General features: G+C 39.4%; 1 long non-coding RNA gene across 1 annotated transcript in view; it reads right to left on the bottom strand.

Annotated features, from left to right (window-relative positions):
• Positions 1-1,999: 1,999 nt before the first annotated feature.
• The window catches only part of LOC132345452 (uncharacterized), a 107,796-nt gene continuing 82,019 nt past the window's right edge, over positions 2,000-27,776 (bottom strand). The window contains exon 3 of the long non-coding RNA XR_009494766.1: positions 2,000-2,695. This is a non-coding gene — a long non-coding RNA (uncharacterized lncRNA). The remainder of the gene's footprint in view (positions 2,696-27,776) is intronic.

Genomic DNA, 27,776 nt, shown 5'->3' with positions numbered 1-27,776 from the left:
CTGGTGGTCCAGTGGTTAACAATCTGCCTTCCAATGCAGGGACACAGTTCAATTCCTGGTCAGGGAATTAAGGTATCCCACATGCTGTGGAACAACTAAGCCCTTGTGCTGCAATTCCTGAGACTGTGCCACAACTAGAGAGAAGCCTGCACACCACAATGAAGATACCACAACTAAGACCTGACACAGCCAAATAAATAAATGAGCAAATATATTTTTAAAAGACCCTGCGGGATGGGATGGGGAGGGAGATGGGAGGGAGGTTCAGGATGGGGACACATGTACACCCATGGCTGATTCATGTGAATGTATGGCAAAAACCACCACAATATTGTGAAGTAATTAGCCTGCAATTAAAATAAATCAATTAATTTTTTTAAATAAGTGAATTTGAAGATAGAACAATAGAAATTTCCCAATATGAAAACAGAGAGCAGATAGACTGGCTGGGGGTGGCGCAGGGGAATGGAATTAATAGAACTTCAGGGACCTGTTGAACCATAATAAAATATCTAATTTATGTGTCATTGAAGTCTTAGGAAGAAGGAGAAAGAGGCTGGAAATGTATTCAGAGGAAGAATCTAAAGATCTGAATAACACTCTTTTAAGTTAGCACCACCAATTCCCAGATTTTCCCACTTCACTATCCTTGGAAGCTAGAGTTTGGCTTACTTAATTTTTAAGAGGATAACATTGACCTCATGGGACTACCCTGGCAGTCCAGTGGTTCAGAACCTGTCCTTCTGTTGCAGGGGGCACAGGTTCAATCCCTGGTCAAGGAACTAAGATCCCACAGGCTAAGTGGCACAACCAAAAAATAAATCAATAAAAATAAATGTTTTTTAAAATATTGACTTAATGATACAGCACCAGAGGACTGTCAGTGCAGTATATCCTAAGCCTAATTCAAAGATATATATTTTGGTAGAAGTTGCTTAAATCAAAAGTTCATAGTAATTTTTCAGTTCACAGTCAGTTTCAGTCCCTTCCCAGGATGTGAACCTGGGAATCTTCCAAGGACAAACAGTAGGGCTGTCAAGGGGGTCACACCCCAAATTCAGCAGTAGGAGGGGTATTAGGTCTTGGGTGGGGACAAGTGGGGTAAATCTGACCCTTGGATTTCCTATTCTGGGGGTGGATAAAGAAGTCTTCTGCTATGTAGAGACTTGACACAGTGAGAGAAGTAGAGGGTGGGACAAATTCAGAGAGTAGCATTGACATATATACACTGCTGCTGCTGCTGCTGCTAAGTCGCTTCAGTACGATGTGTAATATAGTTAGTGGGAAGCTGCTATATAACACAGGGAGCTCAGCTCAGTGCTCTGTGATGACCTAGAGGAGTGGGATGGCAGGGGGAGTGGGGTGGAGACTCAAGAAGGAGGGGATCCATGTGTACATATGGCTGATTCACAAAGTTATACAGAGAGACTGATACAACATTGTAAAGTAATTATACTCCAATAAAAAAATAGATAATGATAAATGATGTAAAAAAAAAAAAAAAAGTCTGCTTTTGCCCCTGCTCAGGGAGCTGTGAATACTTCTTTGATCTTGAGACCACTTAAGAAGTTTATCTTTAAACAATTTAAGATAAGCTGTGATTTTTCAATTTTTGTCAATTCTGAGATTGTTAAATATGCATTGAAAACTGGCATTTCATTTGAGAGGACATATTACTTGAACTTTAAAAGAAAATGTCTGGGGCAGAGTCTGGAATGAAGAGGTTGACAAAGAGGAAGCCAAATTGTTCCACTTGACAAATTATCAGTAAATTCCACATGCAGTAATAACATCTTTTTAATTTTTTTTTCCTTTAAGATGAGTGGGGGGTGAATTTGGGAACTTGGAGTACAGGAGGGAAAAAATACTCTAGAGTGAGAGAGAAGACCCATAAAAATGGCAACAGACCAGAGAGTCCAGAAAAAAGTACAAAAATGTAGGATTCCCGTAGAGCAGAAATGGCTGATGAACTTGAGGTAAAGTGACTCACTTAAGTGAATGCTGTTTGCTGATTTGTGCTTTAATTGCTTGCCACCATCACCAAGACTTCACATAAAAATCTCCATAGCAGCTCTAGGCTGGTGGTACACAAAGGAACAGAGGACAGGTGACTGCTCTGTTCACCTGTCTTTAAATGAACTGGTGTGGGCAGGACACAGGTACAGCAAGATGATAGATCCAGAGTTTAAGAAAGGGTGGTAGGAAATGGATGTTGAGAGACATGGCAAATGTAAGACGAGATGAGCCAAAGGCATCTTGTACCCATTCTCCTTCACTCCCTTACCTGGAAAATAAAAGAAAGGGTATTAAACAGACTATCATTTACTGCATGTGTGCAGAGGGGTCTCAGTTATCGAATTTGTATTTGAAAGAACACAGAACTCCAGAGGGCTGAAGGTCTTGTGAATACTTAGCTCACACATTCTTCTTCTTGAGGATTCTTGAAAACTTGCAATTCAGGGTCCCCAATACTGACATTTATAAAGATTTCCAAATAGAGCTGCTCCTTAGGCTACTACATTCATTTCAGTTCAGTTCAGTCGCTCAGTCGTGTCCGACTCTTTGCAGCTCCATGGAGTGAAGCACACCAGGCATCCCTGTCCATTACCAACTCCCGGAGTTTATTCAAACTCATGTCCTTTGAGTCTGTGATGGCTCCTACATAGGTTTGTGCGTGTTTCCAGTCCAGAATTCCCTGTCAACAAATGAGACTAAAATGACACAAATCTTACATAGAAAATAGAGGAAAGATACTCTAAGACAAAAAATATCAGTCAGGTTGCCCTTGACTGGACCTAACAGTAAATAAGGAATTGCATGCAAGCTGTTAGGGAAATCATAATGGGTGTTATATGGAAACTTGGAACAGAGAAGTACTGACCATGTTAGGTTATTAATGTTCTAAGACTTCTGCCACTTGGCTGGCGTCTTGGTTTGGGTCTCCTTGACAGCAGAGCTTAAGATGGGAACTTGGGCTTGGGTGCATGCATGGGTTACTCAGTTGTGTCCGACTCTTTTGTGACCCCATGGGATTTTCCAGGCAAGAATACTGGGGTGGGTTGCCATTTCTCCTCCAGGGGATCCTCTTGACCCAGAGGTCAAGCCCACATCCCTGTGTCTCCTGCACTTTGCAGGTGGATTCTTTACCACTGAGCCACCTGGCAAGTCCTTGGACTTGGATACATACAGGTGATTGATTTGAAATGAGATCCCTGTAAACAGGAATGAGGAAACAAAAGCATGAGAAAAGGGAATATAAGATAGCATTATCCTAAAGGAGAGTTTGATTCTGCTAAGCTTGCTGAAAAGAGAAACAAATACCTCTCAGAAGAGTTCCCTAAAGGCCAAGAGGCTGAAGCATTTATCCACAAGCTTCCCATCATCTTTGCTTAAAGGATTGCTCCCAGGACTGAAACCTGGTTACTTCCAGTCTACACTTTCCCCAGCCACTTCCCATGAGAACAGGACATGTCCGCCAGTGGGAGATGAGTCTGAACTCCCAGGAAATGTCTGTATGAAGTCAGAGGTGGACTTAGAGGAAGAGATGTTGTTGTTTAGTCTCTAAGTCATGTCTGACTCTTTGCAACCACATGGACTGTCGCACTCCAGGCTTCTCTCTCTATGGGATTTCCCCAGCAAGAATACTGGAGTGGGTTGCCCTTGCTTCCTCCAGGAGATCTCCCCACTCAGGGATCAAGCCATGTCTCCTGCATTGGCAGGCAGTTTCTTTACCACCGAGCCACCAGAAAAGCCGAAGAGGAAGAGATATGAGGTACCAAGAGCATCTGCCACAAACTCAATGTCCAAAACAGCCACCAAGTTCATGTCTTGGTCTTCTTTTCAGTTGGCACAACAGACTTGTTAGTGGCAACCTAAAAGTAGAACTCAGTCTTCCTGTCTTCCCAAAATCGAAGCTTTTCCTCTCCATCATGCCTCCTCCCCAAAACTGAACCTTCCACAAATCAATCAATCGACATATTCAATTAAACTGTCATTGATTGGGATTGAAAGATGAATCCTTTCTGTCACTGCCTTCATGAACTGTATGATTCACTGACAGACACAAATATATGAAGAGATCATTTCTAATAACACGATGAAGACAATGAAAGAAGTACAAACGTGGTCACAAGACATGAGGAGGGCAGAGATGAGGCCCCCAGCCCAGCCTGGGGAGCAAGACCATGGTCAGTGACATCCCCCTAAAGGGGGTATTCTAAATGCATGGATGAGTTTTTTAAAGCCACGAGAAAAATCAGTGTTCTGTGCACTTCTGTTTTCCTTTTTTATTCCTTCCAACTTTTACATCCAATCATAGTGCCTTAAGCTTTGCCTTCACAACTTTATTTTAATTGGAGGATAATTGCTTTACAATGTTGTTGGTTTCTACCATACAACAACATGAATAGGTCATAAGTATATATATGTCCCCTCTCTCATGAGCCTCTCCCACTCCCCGACTCCATCCCACTCCGCCACCCCATCCCACCCCTCAAGGTGGTCACAGAGCACCAGACTGAGCTCTTTGTGCTATACAGCAACTTTCCACTAGCTATCTCTTTTACGTATGCTCTCTCCGTTCATTCCACCCGCTGTGCCCACAGTCCATTCTCTATGTCACATCTCTATTCCTGCCCTGCAAATAGGTTCATCAGTATCAATTTTTTAGATTTCATATACATGCGTTAATGTTTTTATATATATAAGAACTTTTTCATGTTCATCACATGAAGGCAGGCTATTCCTGTCTTCTCTCAGTTCAGTCGCTCAGTCATGTCCGACTCTTTGTGACCCCATGAATTGCAGCACGCCAGGCCTCCCTGTCCATCATCAACTCCCAGAGTTCACTTACACTCACGTCCATCAAGTCAGTGATGCCATCCAGCCATCTCATCCTCTGCCGTCCTCTTCTCCTCCTGCCCCCAATCCCTCCCAGGATCAGAGTCTTTTCCAATGAGTCAACTCTTCACATGAGGTGGCCAAAGTCCTGGAGTTTCAGCTTTAGCATCAATCCTTCCAAAGAAATCCCAGGACTGATCTCCTTCAGAATGGACAGGTTGGATCTCCTTGCAGTCCAAGGGACTCTCAACAGTCTTCTCCAACACCACAGTTCAAAAGCATCAATTCTTTGGCGCTCAGCCTTCTTCACAGTCCAACTCTCACATCCATACATGACCACAGGAAAAACCATAGCCTTGACTAGACGGACCTTTGTTGGCAAAGTAATGTCTCTGCTTTTGAATATGCTATCTAGGTTGGTCATAACTTTCCTTCCAAGGAGTAAGCGTCTTTTAATTTCACGCACCATCTGCAGTGATTTTGGAGCCCAGAAAAATAAAGTCTGACACTGTTTCCACTGTTTCCCCATCTATTTCCCATGAAGTGATGGGACCGGATGCCATGATCTTCGTTTTCTGAATGTACCTCAGTGTAAACCCATTAAGACTCTCAATATTTGATGAATGAGGTAAATAAGTGAATGAATGATATTTATCATCTCTTTGCATTCTATAATCTACAGGAATAGTAAGAGTATTCTATAGTAGCTTATGACTACTAATGACTAAGAATGTGTGCTTAGCCACACACACATAGTAGAAAAGACACTGATTCATTCATGAAGGGCTAACAAAGAAGCCAGGAGGCCTAATACTGTAACTCAAGGCCATTTGATTATTTATCTTCCCTGAAACAATTTATGTTCCAGGAAATTTTGTTTATTTTCATGGTCTAGAAAGTATACATTTTAAGTGGTTTACTAGAACTATTTGGATATTTATGAATATTATTCATCATAAACTTTATCTTTTTATAGAAATAAGGAGAAACATGAGAGACCAGTTGCTCCTTTCTGAGTTATAACCTCTTGTCTAACATGTGTCTGGGGCCTCGAGTGCCTGTACATGCTTTGGTGATGGTTGATGGGTATGTCCACCTAGTCCACACTCTTCATGCAGTGCACATGATGCTGGCTGTTGCTTGAATCTGACCTTGGTCAGCAGCACAGTAGCTTGTCTGCCTTTTCCAGTTCAACAACAGTGTGTCTAATAAAACTAGATGCTATGTTAGAAATAGAGACACATATGTGGGAAACAAATTTATTGATATCAAGGAGGGGATGAGGGTGGGATGAATTGGGAGATAGGGATTGATATATATACACTATTATGTATAGTGAAAGTGAAAGTCGCTCAGTCGTGTCTGACTCTTTGCTACCCCATGGACTCTACAGTTCATGGAGTTCTCCAGGCCAGAATTCTGGAGCGGGTGGCCTTTCCCTTCTTCAGGAGATCTTCCCAACCCAGGGATCAAACCAGGGTAATAGATAACTAATGAGAACCTGCTGTACAATTTGGGGAACCCTACTCGGTGTTCTGTGATGACCTAAATGGGAAGGAAATCTTAGAAAGAGGGGATATATGTATATGTATAGTAATTCACTTTGATGTACAGCAAAAGCTAATACAACATTGTAAAGCAATTACAGTCCAATAAAAACTAAAACAAAAGAATGAGTAAGTAAAGTAGTTTAGTTGTGTCCAACTCTTTGCGACCCCATGTACTATACAGTCTATGGAATTCTCCAGGCCAGAATACTGGAATGGGTAGCCTTTCCCTTCTCCAGGGGATCTTCCCAACCCGGGGACTGAACCCAGGTCTCCCACATTGCAGGTGGATTCTTTACCAGCTGAGCCACAAGGGAAGCCCCAAAAGTTAAGTCGCTCAGTTGTGTCTGACTCTAATGAATGTCCAACTCAAAAGAATCAGCTTACTTCTAAAAAGAAATAATGGAAGCCAAAGATAATAGAATTGTAAGGGGATGGAAAGAAAACATCTATTAATATACAATAAAAATACCTTTTGAAAATGAAAAAAAAAAAAAAAGAATGAAGGCCCTGCCTTAAAAAAATTAGATGCTATGTTTTCACATTTAATTTGGGTAAAATTTAGCTTTTATGTGTGGATTACAATTTAATTTGAATACCAACAAATACATGATACTTTTCCAGAGGAATAATCCTTGGACAAGTTTTAAATCATTTTTTGTATGGATTGGTTCAGGTACACCTATATACCGAAGAATCCTGAGTGTAGGACTTACAGCAGAAAGTTACAAAGTAGTATATAAGTTTAGGAAAGAAGTTTATTTTTATGGAGCATATTAAAATTAACCAATCCATCTAGAATATTCAATTTGAAAATTTCATTCTTTCCAAAAATATTTGTTATCTACTATATAGTTCTATATGTTAATACCAAGCATTAAGGAAATCACAATCAAACTTTCTGTTTATACTACATTACATTGGAAAACATTGCAAAACCTCAAAACTCATGCTGTGTGTATAAATATACTGAGATGCATCAGCAATCAGTTGGTATAAAACAAACTTTTATTCAAGATTTGAATCAAGAGAGAAGAAAAGTGGTGCCTACGTTTATTAATATGTGACAGAACTGTGGGTCTCAGAAATTAGGTCAGTTTCATGCCCTAATAGCAAAGATTTTACAAATCAGAAAAGTATTTGTTCTGGGAAATTGATTTTCTTATATGAAAAATATTAATAGATAATTAAACCTTGGAAGGAAAGTTATGACCAACCTAGACAGCACATTAAAAAGCAGAGACATTACTTTGCCAACAAAGGTCCATCTAGTCAAGGCTGTGGTTTATCCAGTAGTCATGTATGGATGTGAGACTTGGACTGTGAAGAAAGCTGAGTGCTGAAGAATTGATGCTTTTGAACTGTGGTGTTGGAGAAGACTGTTGAGAGTCCCTTGGACTGCAAGGAGATCCAACCAGTCCATTCTAAAGGAGATCAGCACTGGGTGTTCTTTGGAAGGAATGATGCTAAAGCTGAAACTCCAGGACTTTGGCCACCTCATGCAAAGAGTTGACTCATTGGAAAAGACTCTGATCCTGGGAGGGATTGGGGGCAGGAAGAAAAGGGGAGATGACAGAGGATGAGATGGCTGGATGGCATCACCGATTCGATGGACGTAAGTTGAGTGAACTCCGGGAGTTGGTGATGGACCGGGAGGCCTGGCGTGCTGCAGTTCATCGGGTCACAAAGAGTCGGACACGACTGAGCAACTGAACTGAACTCAACTGAAACATGAAGAGAATCCTTTCAATTTTGAATGTGTCTCTCTTTGTACTCTCCCTGAGGCCTCTCTGTTTTTCAGTCTTTTATGGCAAACTGTTTGGATAGATTTAATTTGTACGACTTTAAAACTTTTGGATAAAGAAGATGTGGTTCATATAGCAATGGAATATTACTCAGCCATTAAAAAGAATGGAATAGTGCCATTTGCAGCAGCATTGATGGACCTAGAGACTGTCACACTGACTGAAGTAAGTCAGACGGAGAAGCAGAAACACTATATAACATCCCTTATATGTGGAATCGAAAACAAAATTACACAAAAGACTTCACTTACAAAACAGAAAGAGACTCATAGACTTAGAAGACAAACTTATGATTGCCAGGGGGATATACAGTTAGGGAGTTTGGGATGGTCATGTACACACTGCTATGCTTAAAATGGATAACTAACAAGGACCGATTGTATAATAGCACATGGAACTCTGCTCAATGTTATGTGTTAGCCTGGATGGGAGGGGGGTTTGGGAGAGAATGGATACATGTGTAGGTATAGTTGAGTCCCTTTGCTGTCTACCTGAAACTATCAAAACATCGTTAATTGACTCTCCCCCAATACAAAATAAAAAGTTCAAAAAAAATTTTGGGAGGATGGTTCTGGTCTCAATCATTGATCTAACCATTATAATAATATAATACAAACAATTATATTAATTTTACTGAATCCTTGTTATCAATAGTTTGATCATCTTGACAGTTGTATGAAGGAAAACACAAAAATCAAATCTAAATAATAAATTGAGTTAGAAGTTTGTGACCAGAACTTACTCATATACCTTAGGAAATAAATCCAGAACTATAGAATTTTTAAATTACTGTGGGCAATATCCTATCTCACCAATTCCTTTCTCCTTAGTATTCTCTTCTAGCCATTTCTTCTATGGTGCATTATTCTAGACCAAAGTTTATGCTTTAAGTATAGATGTGCACTTTCTACTTACCACTCTTCTTTCTCCTCCTTCAGACACCTCTTTCTCTGTCTCCCCGTCTGTCTCTGTCTTTCGTTATTTCTTACAAACCTACATCCTCCCACACACAGTCTTCTTGAGTCTTACAATCAATGACCCATTAAACATTTGTTTTTCTCACTCCCTTTTTTACTTTTTAGAAAAGGAATGAGACAGTTTCTGTTTCTATACAGGAAGGTCAGTGGAAATTTGAAGTAAATTTCTAGATGGTTGCCATAATACACAGGTTTTTTTTTTTTTCAGTATTAAAATTTTACATTCTGCATTTTAATTACTCAAATGACCTTCATTGTATTTACACAGAGGGATACACAGGAATTAGAAGCAGTATTTGTAATTCTGTGATTTTCTCCCCAATTATATTTTTTTCATGGAATTACTAAAGCAAAAAAAAATTTGTGATTTTCTCCCCAATCATATATTTTTCATGGAATTACTAAAGCAAAAAAAAAAAAGAGTATTTTCCAAATGTTGACCCAAAATCAAATTCCTTCTTCTAGAGAACTGTTTCATATTTGTTCCTAAAGTAATAAGAGTTTTTCATGTACAAATGACATACAGAGAAAAAGAACATGTAATTGCCAGGAAGAACTAAAACTTTTTTCGAAACTTTTATGGGTTCTTTCATTTCTATTTAGAAAGTCACTGAAGTGACAAGACATCAAATAAGGAAATTCCCCTCTGATTCTAACTTATACCGGGTCAGACATGCTTAGAAGAGTAGGTTTGGCCTGGGACAAACTGTAGGAGGTTACCAGTAATACAGGAGTAAGTCTCTTCACTGTGTAACAAATATCCTTCAGGACTGACAAGTCCCTATGGGAGTACGTTGAACTTTATGTGTCAGATAAAAAAACGCCATGCAAATTCTCTTCTCTCTACTCTTTCTATCCCAGCTTCATAGAAACACTGTATTTATAACCAAGTTATTTTCCTCTGTGTTCATAAGCTGTAAAAGGAGGGTCTAAATGGAAAAAGAAGGATCCATCCTGTTGTTTCTGTTTGTAGGTTTATTTATAAGCTTCTAAAGTTTTTAAGGGCTTCCAAGGTGACACAGTGGTAAAGAATCCACCTGCCAATACAGAGACACAGGTTTGATCCCTAGGTCGGGAAGATCCCCTGGAGGAGGAAAAGGCAACCCACTCCAGTGTCCTTGCCTGGAAAATTCCATGAACAGAGGAGCCTGGCGGGCTACAGTCCATGGGGTCACAAATGATTGAACACAAAATGCAAAGTTTTTAAATTTTCTTATAAGGAAAAGGAATAGATCTTTGAAAGGAGGGAGAAAGAAAGGAGACAGAATATAAAGAAAAGCACACCTGGAATAGAAATCTCTTCTCAAAAAAAAAAAAAACAACAGACCCATCTATAAAAATCTCAGCTGCCACTTAAACACATATCACAAAGTCACTAAGTGCAGTCTTAGCAGTCAGACTCCACACCCACGCAGCTGGAGCTCACAGTGATCATCTTCCCCTCCTCCAGGGGAACTTGAGCCATATAAAACAGACTTCTGACTTTCCGAGGTCTACCTCTCCATCTTCCATTCCTTGCTGACTTCAGCAGAGGAGAGGCAACAAGCAAATATGACAGACTCAGAAGCAGGGGACACATTTTCCCAATTCTGCAGCCCCCATGGCTCTCATAATAACCAACATATGAAACCCACATCCCATGATGCTTGCACATGGCTCCCATCTTGAAATGAGGCCTGAGTGAGGATGGATGGCAAGAACTTCACGTGGGTAAGAGCTGTAATATTGGAGTATAGTTGATTTACAAGGTTGCATTAAGTTCAGGTGTACATCAAAGTGAATTTATTTGTTGCTTGTATATCTTCCTTGGTGAGGTATCTGTTTATACCTCTTGCCCATTTTTAAGTTGGGTTCTTTGTTTCCCTACTGTTGAGTTCCAGAAGTTCTTTGCATATCATGATTGTGATTCTTTTATCAGATATGTGATTAGATAATATTTACTCTCATCTATGGCCTGTCTTCTCATCCTCTTCACATTGTCTCTTACAGAAAAAAATTTTAATAAAGTTCAACTTATCAGTATTTTTAAAAAGTAAATTTGTTATACATAAACACATTGGAATTGACATACACACACTATTATACATAAAATGGATAACCAATAGGGACCTCCTGTATAGCACAGAGAACTCTGCTCAGTGCTCTGTAATAGCCTATATGGGAAAAGAATCTAAAAAAGAATGGATATTTGTCTATGTGTTAGTATTTTTTTATAGTTGGCATTTAACACATATCTGGTAGAATAAAGAAATGAATGAATAAAAGCACAGCAGCAACACATCAAATAAAGTTGATAGTTGATGGCCAGAAATATACCATCTTGGAAACATATTTCTTTTGAATAGACTAAAATAAAATACTGGTGCTATCCAATTGTCTCAGTTATAATTCTCCCACATTTGGCCCTTACCTCTCAGCTGGCAAAATTCCTTCAAGACTTTATTAGTTTTTTTATTTCTCCCTTTTCCTGACTTCAAATTTTTCTCATCATTAAGCAATTCGTTACATTTTCAGATCAAAATTCCCCTTTGAATTGTGATAGAAAAAACTGAGGTGTAAAAATAAAAGTCATTTTCAAGGCCACTGCAGTGACTCAGCTGCTGAAAAGACTTCAAATTGAGCTTTCAATATTCTGACATATAGCCCCAAATAGTATCATAATTATTGTTTGATCACCACCAAGAAGCTTTCCAAGTGACCTTGTCCAGAATAGAATCTTAGTCATTTCTCAACCAGACAATGCATGAACAAGTCTATGTGCTTTCTGAAACTGATCAAGGTGTACTAGGTAGGGATAAAAGAAATACTTCTTTTTTTCAATTCAATGAAAAATTGCTCACTTTTTGGGTGGAGCTGTATCAAGAAGCTTGTTTCATTTATATATATACTTTTTCTTACTGAGTTTACACTTTATTTGATATTCAGTTTGAATTTTTTCAAATAAAGAACATGAAAGTTTTGGAAAGCTTTCTCAATACCCCACAAAACAAAATATTTCTTCAACACAGAATTTGCCACCCATGGGGTTTTTTTCTAATTAACTGCACAAATTTTAATGAAAGTAATTATATTCAGAATAAATTGCATTCTCCAAATTAAGAATCATAAAATGTTTGCTAAGTATCCAATTTTAATGTCCTGGAAAAATTTTGTTTATTTATTAACCAGAGTTATGGGTTATGGAGGAACATAATAAATGAGATTAAGTTCCAAAGACAAATAATTAACCAAAAAAAAGAAGAAAAAATTTGTTTTGTATGTTTGTTTTATATGACCCCCAATATTTAATACATTTAAATCTCATATTCTAATTATGTCTCTTAATATTATTAAATAAAGTTAGCTTGACAATAAACACAAGCTCCCAAATAAGTATTATACCACTCTAGGGTATAAAACTATTTCTTCTCCAATGTTTACCTATTTTGCTTTTCCTGTTTTGTTTTACCTGCTTTGTTTTTCATCTACAACACTGACATTTTTAGTAGACACAGTAATTAAATATAAAGCATTTAATTTTCACACAGGAAATATCAATTTCAGTGCTGTCCTCAAAGTATGAATAAGCTACTGAAGAAGAGTGTTTTCACTCAGTTCAAAGCAGATTTTAACCTGAATGTTACAGCACAAGAGAAATGTGGGAAAGGGAGTGGTCCTCACTGGCTGTGCTCTTCTGTGCCGTGCTCCAGCATGTCTGACTCTTTGCGACCCCATGGACTGGAGTCCACCAGACTCCTCTGTCCATGGGATTTTCCAGGCAAGAATATTAGAGCAGGTTGCCATTTTCTCCTTCAGGGGATCTTCCCAAACCAGGGATGAAACCTGTGTCTCTTGTGTCTCCTACATTAGCAAGTGGGTTCTTAACCACTGAGCTACCTAGAAGGGATGAAAGGTGAGCTTACCTGCTGAAGATCGAGAATATAGCAGGGATTCGAGATATTTAGAAATATGGAGGTTGGGTACAAGTTAAACACTCAGAACACAAATAAAGGTGTGATGCTTTTAGCATCAAAGTTATGATGAAAACTCTCAAGAAAACTCTCTGAAGAAATTAGAGTATAAAAGAAAAGAGAAAGCTAAAAACTAGTTCTTGAGACATTCCACTGACTGGGATGTAGGAAAGGAACTGCCAGCGAGAAAAAATTGAGGATGCTCTGGTGACACAGAGAAGGATAAGAGTTTTCAATTCTCAATAGAATTGCATGCCACTGAAAGCCCATAAGGTTGAGAATTTTAAAAGGCCATTGATTTTTACTACAAATTCATTACTAACCACCTTCCCATAAGCAGTTATAGGAGGCTAAGTTTCCATGTCAAAGTTTATAGACAAAACAAATAATGGAAAAATGAAAGTGAGTGTAGACTATCTCTTGGCAGAGTTGATTGAAAATAAATTCAAAGTTCATTCATTAGGTATCAGGATGCAAAGAAATGTGTTAATTTGTTTAAAGTAATTGACTTCTAGTCTAGGCATGACTAATGGCAAGAAAGAATTTTTAAAACAAGAAAACAAAAAGAAAGATTGAGGACCCTAAGGAGAATGGGTATGATGAGGTGTAAACACAATCCTTGAAAAACTCCATTCAAGGATGGATTCCAAAGCAGAGGAAAAAAATTAACTTTAGAAATTAAAATAATAATAATAGCAGTTAACATTTACTGAGCAGTGGTGATGTGCAAGCAAAAGTTGCTCAGTCGTGTCCAATTCTTTACAATTTTCCAGGCCAGAATACTGGAGTGGGTAGCCTTTCCCTTCTACAGGGGATCTTCCCAACCCAGGGATTGAACCCAGGTCTCCCACATTGTGAGTGGATTCTTTACCAGCTGACCCATAAGGGAAGCTCCCAGTGATGTGCAAAGGGATCTACATTATCTCCTTAAATATTTATAAAAACCTTAAAATGTAGATACCATCGTTCCCACTTCACCTATGAGGAAATTGAAACCAAAATTTAATTAACTTGCCTAAGATCACCCAGAAAGTATGAGGCAGTATTCATATACAAGCTTACCCAACTTCCAACTTAAAATTCTAATTTTTAAGAAAAATTCTTATTTCTGATTAATTGCCTGGTGTCACAAAGCACAATTCTCATTCAGTGAAATTGGTAGAAGTTTTATTCTTAAAATGAATCTACAAACACATTTGGATGCCCACAACTTCTGATATTGAAAATACAGATTCTTCATCCAATGTTTGCTACATATAATACTCAGAGAGACTCTGAGATGGAGAAGAATAAACCCTTATTCCTGGAGCAATCTCCTTTTAAGGAGCAGTTCTTTGATTTCCATGGGAAGGGCGCATCCATTGAAAAATTATATGAAGCTGATTTCAATAATCTTACTTCAAGGAGCCAAAAGAAATACTTTTCTACCATGCTACATCTGTATGGATATTGGAGCACTGTGCAAACCCCAAGCTTACATCTCTCTCCACACCCATCTCTAACCACCTGAAGTTCTTCCCTAGAGAGGAAAGTGAACAACAAAAGTTGTCATTAAACTAAAGAGAATATCTCAATCATCATCCTATTGCTAAATTCAAAGGATGCTTTTCAATCTTTTCTCACTTCTCTATAGAATTTGAAGCTGTTCCACATATAACCTTTTTTTGGAAGTTCTCACCTCCTTTGTTTTATCGAGTATGGTCAACCCTGGATTATTTTCCACTTACCTGGTTTTTCCTTCTTTTCTCTTCTCATTGGCTCTTCCCATCTTTTAAATGTTGGAGCTTCCTCTACTCCTTTTCTTTCTCTTTCTTCACACTGTCACTAAAAGATTTCATTCTCCGTATGGACTTGAAATATCACCTTTATGGTAATGAGTTCCAGGAGCGTATCTTTAGCTTGGACCTCTCTGTTGAGCTTCAGATCCATTGGTACAGCTCTCAACCTCCCATTTGCGTGTCCTGTAGAAAGTACCCCATCATTTTCCTAATAACCTGTTCCTCTTATGTGGCCACTCCTTTGATGAAACTGTCAATCAATACAGAAAACTAGCAATCATCTTTGAAGTTTTCTTCTTTGTTCGTCTCCTCTTCACATTTAATCCAGTCACCAAATTCAGTAAATCTTATTTCCAACATCTCCCAGATCTTCTCTTCCTCTTCACCCACATCATGACTATCATATTTGGGAACTCATCTCTTCTTGCATAATTTAGTTTTCAACAGCAGAATCTGGTTTTCCTACCTCCTCCAATCCAAAACACTCCAAATCCAGTCTCCATGTGTGTGTGCTAAGTCGCTTGAGTTGTCCGACTCTTTGCCACCCTATAGACTGTAGCCGTCAGGCTCCTCTGTCCATGGGATTCTCCAGCCAAGAATATTGGAGTGGATTGCCATGCCCTTCTCCAGGGGATCTTCCCAACCCAGGGATCAAACCCATGTCTCATGTCTCCTTCACTGACAGGTAGGTTCTTTACCACTAGTGCCACCTGGGAAGCCCATCCAAAGTGATCATTTTTTTTAATTTCATATCTGACCATGTTATTCTTATTCATAAGATCCTCAAAGTCTTCCTATTCATTTATGGGTAGAATCCAATCTTTCAAGAGTGTCATATAATGGCTTCCTATAAGGTCTCTACCCAACCAGAATCACTCCTCAGATTCTACTGTGTGTGCCAACTACACAAAATAACATGTCATTTCCAGTATGTGCACATACTCCTCCCAGTGCCTGAAATGTGGTTTTCTTCCATCACTATTGACTGACTCATTTATCAGCGTGATCAGTTTCAGCAGGGTACCATGTCTTATCCCATCCATCAAGTTTGTCTTCCCCATATTAGTGCCCATGCTTCCTTGCACCATAATCTGCTTGATCAACTACTAACGAGTTTACCACTATGTCTAGAAGTTTAGTGCTTTTGTTACCAAACTAAGTTCTTCTTGCCTGATGCACCGCAAGCCAAAATGCTGAGACTCAGAGGTATGCGGCAAAGAGAGGGTTTATTTGAAGGGCAGCCAAGCATGGAAACAAGAGAAAAATCTCAGATCCACTTCCCTAAAGACAAAGGGCTGGGGTATTGATGGGATAAAGAGTAAAGAAGCAAGGTGGCCTGAGGAGGCAAGGTGGTCTGAGGAGTGGGAGCACAGGGAGCATAGGGAAAGGTGATTGGAGAAAGGTGCCATAGTCATCAATCCTGTGCAGGCATAACTAAGCTACAGATCTCTACATTCAAAACCACACATTTGCACATGCCAAGTTGCATCCAGTCTTCACCAGCTCAACTCGAACTAGACACAGCTGTTTCTGGAAAACAACTTATGGTTTAAGCAGACATCTTATTGTTTCAGCTACCTGCAACCTGGAGGATGTGCAAATCTTTTGTGGCAACAATCAAAATGACCTTCACTAGTAAAGGCAGGTAACAGGTGAAATGGATTTAACAAATGATTACCCATGGTTTTCACCCTGAAGGCAAAAAATAAAAATTAAAAAAAATATATATATATATATAGTACTTGGAGGCAGTAGGCATATTAGTTAAGAACACCAGATTCATAACAAAATAAACTTGGATTTGAATCCTGAAGCCTCCACTTACTTAATAATTGTGTGCATATGTATAGAACGGGGCATCCAGGCTCACTTCTTTAAACTCCAGTCTCTGTAAAATATGTTTCAATAATATCTTTTCTAGGGTTTCTTTTAAGATTAAAACAAAATAGTACATAGGCTTTGGTACACTGCCTTAAACATGACAGAATGACATCATCTTGCCCAACTAGCAACTGGTACATAGTAGATATTTAAAGGGCACAGACATTTGCTATGGAATGCCCCCTGGTTGATAGCAGTGGTCAGTGAAATCTTGAAGCAATAGCAAGCAAACAGAATTAATAGAGCCTTCAGAATTTTGATACACTCTTATTGATCTTAGAGTGACTGAATGATTGCAGGCATTGACGAAAGGCTAGACAAAGTCTCAAGCTCGGCTTTAAGCATGAGGATTTGTGCTTTTATCTCATAATAAAAAGTTCCCTCCAAGCTCAATCCCTCTGGAATCACCATAAAATCGACATCCCATTGTATGAGACGTATTACTTGTCGGGAATAAGAAACATGATCCCTCATATCCAATCTTTGCTCCCAGTTCAGAGAGACTGTCACTGGGGCACATTATCTTCTTATAGGCTTCTGATGTGACATCTACTCTCATCATTTACTCTTGGGAAAGTCCCCAGATGGCTTTATATCCTACTGATAACACATGAAAAGATGAAGATATTTGCTCTAAATCTACTGAATAAACATTATAAAAGGAACTGTAGGTCAACCCAAGATTTTCTTATCCAAAGATAAGGCCAGATCTTAGAGAGCTATGAAGAATTGATTTTCTGAAATAAAGAAAAGGAAGATGATTCTTCCTTTTTTATTTTTTTTATATTGGCATATAGTTGACTTACAGTGCTAGCTTCAGGTGTGCTACAAAGTGACTTAGTTATACATATACATATATCTGCTTGCAGTGCAGGAGATCCAGGTTCAATCCCTGGGTTGGGAAGATCCCCTGGAGAAGGAAATAGCAACCCACTCCAGTTTTCTTGACTGGATAATTCCATGGACAGGGAAGTCTGGTGGGCTACAGTTCACATGGTTGGAAAGAGTCAGACGTGACTGAGCAACTAACACACACATATATCTATTAAAAAGAAAGATGAGGGCTTCCCTAGTGGCTCAGTGGCAAAGAATCTGCCTGCCAATGCAGGAGATACAGGTTCCATCCCTTCTGGGAGCCGCAACTACTGAGCCTATGTGCTGTAGCTACTTAAGCCCATGTGCCTAGAGCCCAAGCTTCACACAAGAAAAGCCACCACAATGAGAAGATGCACGGCACAACTACAAAAAAGCCATGGAGCATCAAAGATCCAACACAGCCAAAAATAAAAATTAAAATAATCTTTTTGTAAAAATTAAAAAAGAGTTTTCTGATCTCAAATATTTACCCTTTGAGTTCAGCTCAAACTTTGTTTGAATAACCCCTCTGAAGGCCAATTAAAAGGTTTGTAAAATAAATAAAATGCATTTATGATATTCTCCAGTGTGTCTCTCTATGCCTTAGCAAACAATTTTTCTAAAGACACTTGTTCATACAACTACAGGGATGAAATCTTTTCATAAGGAATGAAACTTAAGGTCTAGGCCAATTGATTTTCTGCCTGTATCACTAAATCTTGTAGTGTGATCAGAGGTAATCTCTTTGGCTATCCATAAATACCAGGAGCTCAGAATAATCCTTTTTGAAGGGACAAGGGAAAACCCTTCTAAAGTCCTCTGGATTGGAAATAAATGATATTTGCTTGTACATTTATGCCAACTGTCTAAGATAAAAACCCAGCTAATAACATACATTTCATATTCCATTGAAGTCACATCTTCCTTTGCTTGGCTACTAGTTTTTCACAATATAATTGGCCAACATGAAATAAATTTCCATTCTGAAAGCCAAATTTCCCAAGAGAAAGAATATTTCTTTTTAAAAATAGTTGGCCTTCATAATAGTTCACAGAAGAAAAGAAAAAGAACCCACATATATCATTCCATTTAATTCTTGTCTTGGCCAGTGATTATTTGGTGATGAGGGAAAGCATTTTCTCTAACAAAGGCAAAGAAAAGGAGTTTTGTTGTAAGGCTACAAAAGGAAATTGTCATGGATATTCATAGGTAAAATATAAAGTACAGCAGGCCCTCTTAGAAACAGATCAGGAGATGAAAATTCAGAAATTGAGATCATCTCTCTTGGTCAGCATGATTTCTCACCTCCTTCTCTCTAAAATAGACTTTATCTCCTGATCCCTAGTCTAAACCAATGAAACAATGGTTTTCATTCAACATGAGTAATTGCCATGAGTCATATCAAAATTTGCAGAAAGATACTGCTTCAGGCCATTTTCTTTAAAACGAAATTATAAGTACAGTAGGTCTTTGGTGTTTCGTGAGCTCCTCCATTCTTTTTGCTACATGGGGCCTCATTACCCTTGATCAAGTGGTATATTCCCTCTAACTAGTCCATAGAATCTGGATTCAAGATGGGTGCTCACATGGTAATGAGAAAGAAAAAAGAATCAACATTCTAGTCAACAAAGTCAATCAAAGTTGGCCTCTTATAAATGGCTTGATGAGAAATAAAGTTTTCCTGGGTCACAGAGGAGAGACAGAGAATTGAACCATAAGAATATGCTGTTTTATGATCAAAAAAGATCAAACATCATCAATTTTATGTGATCCAACTTAATAAAAAATATATAACTGACAAATCATTCGGATTATTGCTACTAGAGATGGTAAAATTGTGTCAATATATTTATTTTGTTGTTGTTGTTCAGTCATCCAGTTGTGTCTGACTCTTTGCTACCCCATGGACTGCAGCATGCCAGGCCTCCCTGCCCCTCATTATCTCCCAGAGTTTGTCCAAATTCATGTCCATTGAATCAATGATGCCATCCAACCATCTCATCCTCTGTCATCCCCTTTTCCTCCTGCCTTCAATCCTTCCCAACATCAGGGTCTTTTCCAATGAGTCAGCTATTCTCATCAGATGGCCAAAGTACTGGAGCTTCAACTTCAGCATCAGTCCTTCCAGTGACTATGCAGAGTTGATTTCCTTCAGGATTGACTGCTTTGATCTCCTTGAATTAAACCATCCTGCCTTTACCTCAATATATTTGTTTTTCTTGCATAATATCTGGAATAGTTCATATCTTTCTTCTACCTAATCAAAAAAATCCAGAGTTCCTGATTATGGAACCATCAAAGGTTATTTTCTCTTAATTACTTTTCATTAAAAACTAGTGTACACCCGTGGCAGATTCATGTTGATATATTGCAAAACCAATACAATATTGTAAAGTAATTAGCCTCCAATTAAAATAAATAAATTTATATTTTAAAAAAATTTAATTAAATAAAATAAAAGTATCAGAAAAAAAAATAAATAAAAACTAGTCAGCTTATTTTTCCAAAACAAAAATGCATGTTCTTAGAGAGCAAACTATGATTATCAAAGGGGAAAGGGGTAAGTGAGGAGGGAATAAATTAGGAGTTTGAGATTAACAGATGTACACTACTATATATAAAATAGATGAAGCATAAAGCAAAGATCTACTGTATAGCACAGGGAATTGCATTCAATATCTTGTAATAACATATAATGGAAAAGAATCTGAAAAGATATATATATGTATACATATACATATATAGATCAGATCAGATCAGTCACTCAGTCGTGTCCTACTCTTTGCGACCCCATGAATCGCAGCACGCCAGGCCTCCCTGTCCATCATCAACTCCCGGAGTTCACTGAGACTCAGGTCCATTGAGTCAGTGATGCCATCCAGCCATCTCATCCTCTGTCGTCCCCTTCTCCTCCTGCCCCCATCCCTCCCAGCATCAGAGTCTTTTCCAGTGAGTCAACTCTTCGCATGAGGTGGCCAAAGTCCTGGAGTTTCAGCTTTAGCATCAATCCTTCCAAAGAAATCCCAGGGCTGATCTCCTTCAGAATGGACTGGGTGGATCTCCTTGCAGTCCAAGGGACTCTCAAGAGTCTTCTCCAATATAAGATATATGTATATATGTCATGAACGGATGTGAGAGTTGTACCATAAAGAAAGCTAAGCACCAAAAAATTGATGCTTTCAAACTGTGGTGCTGAAGAAGACTGTTGAGAGTCCCTTGGAGAGCAAAGAGATCAAACCAGTCAATTCTAAAGGAAATCAACCCTAAATATTCATTGAAAGGACAGATGCTGAAGATGAAGTTCCAATATTTTGGCCATGTAATGCAAAGAGCTGACTTATTGGAAAATACCCTAATGATGGGAAAGATTGAAGGCAAAAGGAGAAGAGGGTGGCAGAGGATGAGATGGTTAGATAGCGTCACTGACTCAATGGATATGAATTTGCGCAAACTCAGGGAGAGAGTGAAGGACAGGAAAGCCTGACACACTGCAGCCCATGGGGTCACAAAGAGTCAGACATGACTTAGCAACTGAACAACAGCAAATACATATATAATAGAGTCTAGAAAGGTATACAAATACATACATATTTTAAAAACTGAATCACTTTCCTGTGTACCTGAACATTGTAATTCAGCTATATTTCAAATAAATAAATAAAACCATTCCCCCAAAAAAATTAACTAATAAATGAAGAAAACCAAAAAAAAAAAAAAAGCACATACACTTATTTATTTGTTCTCCTCTGTTAGGGCAGAGATACAATAGGAGGGAAAAGAAAGACAGAGTCCCTTTTGGACTTTTGAGTACTTATAATCTAGTAGGGAACAGAGACAATAACCAAAGGATCCCATGAATAAATCATAATTAAGGTGATTTCTCTGAAGGAGAATAACACTCTGAGAACATGGGGTGGTGCAGGCAGAGGAATGTGTCATACGACCAGAAGGCATATCATTGGAACAAAGAGAGGGCAAAAAATCTGTGTAGCCAAATGAAGAAAAGCCCGATGTGAAAAGGGACTGCTAATTTAACCAATGAACCTGTGGGGGAGGGGCAATAATCACTCAATCGTGTCTGACATTTCGCATCTCCATGGACTGTAGTTGGCCAGGCTTCTGTCCATGGAATTCTTCAAGCAAGAATACTGGAGTGGGTTGCCATTCCCTTCTCCAGGGGATCTTCTCCAAGGATCAAACCCAGGTCTCCTGCATTGTGGGCAGATTCTTTACTGAGCCACCAGGGAAGCCCCAAAATTTTTAGAAGTTCAGCTCAGTTCAGTTGCTCACTCATGTCCGACTCTTTGCAACCGCCATGAACCACAGCACACCAGGCCTCCCTGTCCCAAACCCATGTCCATTGAGTCGGTGATGCCATCCAACCATCTCATCCTCTGCCGTCCCCTTCTCCTCCTGCCCCCAATCTTTCCCAGCATCAGGGTCTTTTCAAATGAGTCAGCTCTTCACATCAGGGGGCCAAAGAATTGGAGTTTCAGCTTCAGCATCAGTCCTTCCAATGAACACCCAGGACTGATCTCCTTTAGGATGGACTGGTTGGATCTCCTTGCAGTCCAAGGGACTCTCTAGAGTCTTCTCCAACACCACAGTTCAAAAGCATCAATTCTTCAGCCTCAGCTTTCTTTATAATCCAACTCTCACATCCAATCCATTCATGACCACTGGAAAAACCATAGCCTTGACTAGACAGACCTTTGTTGGCAAAGTAATGTCTCTGCTTTTGAATATGCTCTCTAGGTTGGTCATAACTTTTCTTCCAAGGAGCAAGCGTCTTTTAATTTCATGGCTGTAATCACCATCTGCAGTGATTTTGGAGCCCCAAAAAATAAAGTCTGACACTGTTTCCACTGTTTCCCCATCTATTTCCCATGAAGTGATGGGACCAGATGCCATGATCTTCGTTTTCTGAATGTTGAGCTTTAAGCCAACTTTTTCACTCTCCTCTTTCACTTTCATCAAGAGGCTCTTTGGTTCTTCTTCAATTTCTGCCATAAGGGTGGTGTCATCTGCATATCTGAGGTTATTGGTATTTCTCCCAGATATCTTGATTCCAGCTTGTGCTTCTTCCAGTCCAGCATTTCTCATGATGTACTCTGCATGTAAGTTAAATAAGCAGGGTGACAGTATGCAGCCTTGACGTACTCCTTTTCCTATTTGGAACCAGTCTGTTGTTCCATGTCCAGTTCCAACTTGCTTCCTGACCTGCATACAGGTTTCTCAAGAGGCAGGTCAGGTGGTCTAGTATTCCCTTCTCCTTCAGAATTTTCCACAGTTTATTGTGATCCATACAGTCAAAGGCTTTGGCATAGTCAATAAAGAAGAAATAGATGTTTCTCTGAAACTCTCTTGCTTTTTTGATGACCCATCAGATGTTGGCAATTTGATCTCTGGTTCCTCTGCCTTTTCTAAAACCAGCTTGAACATCTGGAAGTTCATAGTTCATGTATTGCAGAAGCCTGGCTAGGAGAATTTTGAGCATTACTTTACTAGCGTGTGAGATGAGTGCAATTGTGCGATGATTATCTGAATCTCCAGACTGCCAGCCTGCTCTGTAGATTTCAGTCTTGCCTGCCCCAATGGCAACCCACTCCAGTACTCTTGCCTGGAAAATTCCATGGATGGAGGAACCTGGTAGGCTATAGTCCATGGGGTCACAAAGAGTCTGACACAACTGAGCAACTTCACTTTCCTTCTTTCTATAGTTCCTTTTGGAGAAGGAAATGGCAACCCACTCCAGTGCTGTTGCCTGGAGAATCCCATGGACGGAGGGGCCTGGTGGGCTACAGTCTATGGGGTTGCAAAGAGTCAGACTCGATTAAGCAACTAACACACACACACACAAGCATATAAGCCAATTCCTTAAAATAAATTCCTCTCTCTCCCCTCTCATCTCTCTCTCTCATTCTCTATCTCTGCTTTGTCATATAGATAGATGAAAAATAGAAGATAGATGACAGATAGATAAATAGATGATAGATATATAGACATAAGTACTATGAGTTCTGTTTCTCTGGAAAAAATTATATCAAATACATCAGTATACCCATAATATTATCATCTCTACAAATAATATAAAAATTATTAACAAGGTATTTTACATTCTTTTTCATTCTAAGTCTTCGAAATCTGGATTGAATCCTGTGCTTACAGTACATCTCAGTTTGAATTGGCCATGTTTCAAGTGCCCAATAGCCATGGCTATATGTAGCTAATGGCTATCATATCATACAGTGTGGGGCTAGAACAAAGCAACTACATGAAGCATAATAGAAAGCAGAATGTGTATGAAACGATAGACATAAGTTTCAACTCCACTCTGTCACTAAGGCTAAGTGAATGCTAGCTATAATATCTGTTCTCCTAACTGGAGAACGTCTCTGAGCCTAGGTGTCCTCATACATAAGTGAGGGATAACAGTATGTATCTAAGAGAGCTCTTGTGAATATCCATCATAAAGTCTTTAACAGAGTGCCTAGTAAACCATAGAATCCCCACAAACATCAGGCACTTTCCTTTTCCTCTTAATCTTCAATCTGTTCTCCTGACTTCCCTCTTTAATAAAAGTGTCTGTGTTTGTTTCATATTTGTTTCTCCAGTCGGGTACATTGGTACGTGCTCAATAAATGCTTGTGGAATTAATGCATAGACTTTTGTTGTCATGGGGGAGTATAACCATTTATATTTTCTTTTAATACATATGTCTTAGAAAACACTTTTGCAGGATTTGTGGAACTGTTGACACTGTAGTGGAGAGATGAGTCAAGCTTACATTTTGGATTTGAGAGAAGAATCTATTAAGCTGGCCTTCCCAGGTGGTACTAGTGGCAAAGAATCCACCTAACAATGCAGGAGACACAAGACATGCGGGTTCAATCCCTGGGTCGGGAAGATCCCCTGGAGGAGGAAATGGCAACGACTCCAGTATTCTTGCCTCGGAAATCCCATGGACAGAGAAGCCTGGTGGGCTAGAGTCCACAGGGTCACAAAGAGTTTTGACAGGACTAAGCAACCGAGCACACAGCTGAGCACAGAGCATCTACTAATCTAAAGCAAATGTGGCAACATCACAAATAAAACCAGCCAGGTGAGATCAACCACAGACATCTCTGACATAAGAGGACACCAGCTTTTTAAGTTCATTATTTCATATAATTTTTAATTACTGAGGACACGTCTGACAACTGTTAATGAGATGGGATGCATCCTCATTAAAAACAAAAAACATAGGAAACACATTCACACTAAGTCCCAGAAAAAATCTAGGGTAGCTGAAAACATTTTTCCTCTGCCAGTGAGTGTATTAAGGACCTAACTCATTTATAACAGTAAAATGATCTTGTAACTGCCATTTCATGAAGACACCTAATGTATCTAGTCAGCGTTGTCTAGACACAGAACAAATAAGAGGTGTATAAATGAAGAAAGAGATCAATTATAAGGAAGAAGCTTACATGATTTTGAAGGCTGACAAGTCCCAAGATCTTCAGTAAGCAAGCTGGAAATTCAGGAGAACTGATGGTGTGGTTCCAGTCTGAATACCCTCAGGAAGATCCAAGAAGACCCACTGTTCCAATAAGAGTCTGAACATGGGGTGGGGGTGGGGGGGGGAACCCTGACGCCTCAGCTCAAAGGCAGGCAGGAAGAAGGCTTTTTCTCTCATGCAGGAGGTTCAGCCTTTTGTTCTATCCAAGCCTTCAACTGATTGGACGAGGCCCATCCACATGGCTGGAGGCAATCTGCTTCACTCAGTCTACCAATTCAAATGTCAGTCTCCTCAACAAACACCCTCACGGACATCATCATCATCATCAATAATGTTTGACCAAGTAAGTATCTGGGCACCCCATGACCCAGTTAAGCCAGCACATGTAATCAACCATCACACCTGGCCAGATGCAATATGCAACAATTGCATATGTTGGAGCTTAAAGAAAAAAAAGAAAAGACAGTGAAGTCACTCAGTTGTGACCGACTCTTTGAGACCCCATGGACTGTAGCCTACACGTGCCGCTGTCTGTGGGATTTTCCAGGCAAGAGTACTGGAGTGGGTTGCCATTTCCTTCTCCAGGGGATCTTCCAGACCCAGGGACTGAACCAGGGTCTCCCGTGTTGTAGACAGATGCTTTACAGTCTAAGCCACCAGGGAAGTCCATATGTTGGAGCTTAATATGTCAACAAAGCATTACTTGAGCAAGGATGCTAAATGCTTTCTTTTTTGCTCCTTGATTTGCTTCTTCTCAGTCCACTGTTTTCTTTCCCCCTTCCTCGCATGAGTGGTGCACCACTCCATGCCATGCATTTTACCAGGTACTCTTTCACACTGTCCCCATAAGAAATAAGATCTCATCAAAGTGGCAACAGCCTTGGGGAGGCCACTGAAGCCCAGTCGGTTGCTCAGCATTATCTGTTTAAAAATTCCATTTCCTCAGATATCCCAGACTTGGTCAGACTTGGGAATTGTAACTCATACAAACTACATTCAAGAGAGTTTTGTACAAACCAGGGGGGGGAAAATCTCTTACTAATTATAGCATATAACTGCGAGAGGGTCCTCTAGCCAAAGCATTCCTTCCTTGTAAATTTATTTCAGAAATCAAATTATAATCAAAATATTACTTACTTGAGTATGAATTCAGAGTAAGTGGGGATTGATTTAAACAAAATGCTCAATGGCATCAAGCAAAGAATAACTAATGCTACAATTTCAAGAATCAGCACCAGAAAGAACAAATCTCAGGAACAAATTTCTCTAGAATTCTCTGCCAAAGTGTACTTCATAGATTATTTGTTTTGTTCTTTCATATGCCAGACTGACCAACTCCCTTTTTTTTTTATAACTTATTCCTTCTTTTAAAAATATTTAACAGGTCACACCACAGTTTTGAACACCACAGTTCAAAAGCATCAATTCTTCAGTGCTCAGCTTTCTTTATAGTCCAACTCTCACATCCATACATGACTACTGGAAAAACCATAGCCATGACTAGACGGACCTTTGTTGGCAAAGTAATGTCTCTCCTTTTCAATATGCTATCTAGGTTGGTCATAACTTTCCTTCCAAGGAGTAAGCGTCTTTTAATTTCATGGCTGCAGTCACCATCTGCAGTGATTTTGGAGCCCAAAAAAATAAAGTCTGACACTGTTTCCACTGTTTCCCCATCTATTTCCCATGAAGTGATGGGACCAGATGCCATGATCTTCATTTTCTGAATGTTGAGCTTTAAGCCAACTTTTTCACTCTCCTCTTTCACTTTCATCAAGAAGCTCTTTAGTTCTTCTTCGCTTTCTGCCATAAGAATGGTGTCATCAGCATATCTGAGGTTAGTGTTATTTCTCCCAGAAATCTTGATTCCAGCTTGGGCTTCATCCAGCCCGGCATTTCGTATAATGTACTCTACATATAAGTTAAATAAGCAGGGTGACAATACACACATGATTTGGAACCAGTCTGTTCCATGTCCAGTTCTAACTGTTGCTTCCTGACCTGCATACAGATTTCTCAGGAGGCAGGCCAGGTGGTCTGATATTCCTGTCTTTTTAAGTGGTGTTGCAGAAGACTCTTGAGAGTCCCTTGGACTGCAAGGACATCAAACCAGTCAACCTTAAAGGAAATCAGTCCTGAATATTCATTGGAAGGACTGATACTGAAGCTGAAGCTCCAATACTTTGGTGACCTGATGCAAGAACTGACCTACTGGAAAAGACCCTAATGCTGGGAAAGATTGAAGGTGGGAGGAGAAGGGGACAATAGAGGATAAGATGGATGGATGGCATCACTGACTCGACAGACATGAGTTTGAGCAAGCTCCAGGAGTTGGTGATGGACGGGAAGCCTGGAGTGCTGCAATCCATGGGGTCACAAAGAGCCGGACATGACTGAGCAACTCAACTGACTGAACAGGTTACAAGTCAAGTTTTATTCCCTTTTTAATAAATGGTTCAGTCTCAGTAAGATGATTTCCACTCTTAACTTTCTCAAATTTTCAGAGGTCACTGTTGACATTCTTTTCACTGATATCCATTTTATCTTTATAGCAATTCTTCGCTGATAATCTATTGATGATTCATCTTTTTCTATCAAAAAATGTAATGGCTTAAAGCAGGAACCTTTTTTTTTTACTACCAC

Source organism: Bos taurus, chromosome 1, assembly GCF_002263795.3.
Source record: "Bos taurus isolate L1 Dominette 01449 registration number 42190680 breed Hereford chromosome 1, ARS-UCD2.0, whole genome shotgun sequence".
Classification (NCBI taxonomy): Eukaryota; Metazoa; Chordata; class Mammalia; order Artiodactyla; family Bovidae; genus Bos; species Bos taurus.
The sequence above is the reverse complement of the archived record's forward strand: the minus strand, read 5'-3'. Positions and strand labels throughout refer to the sequence as shown.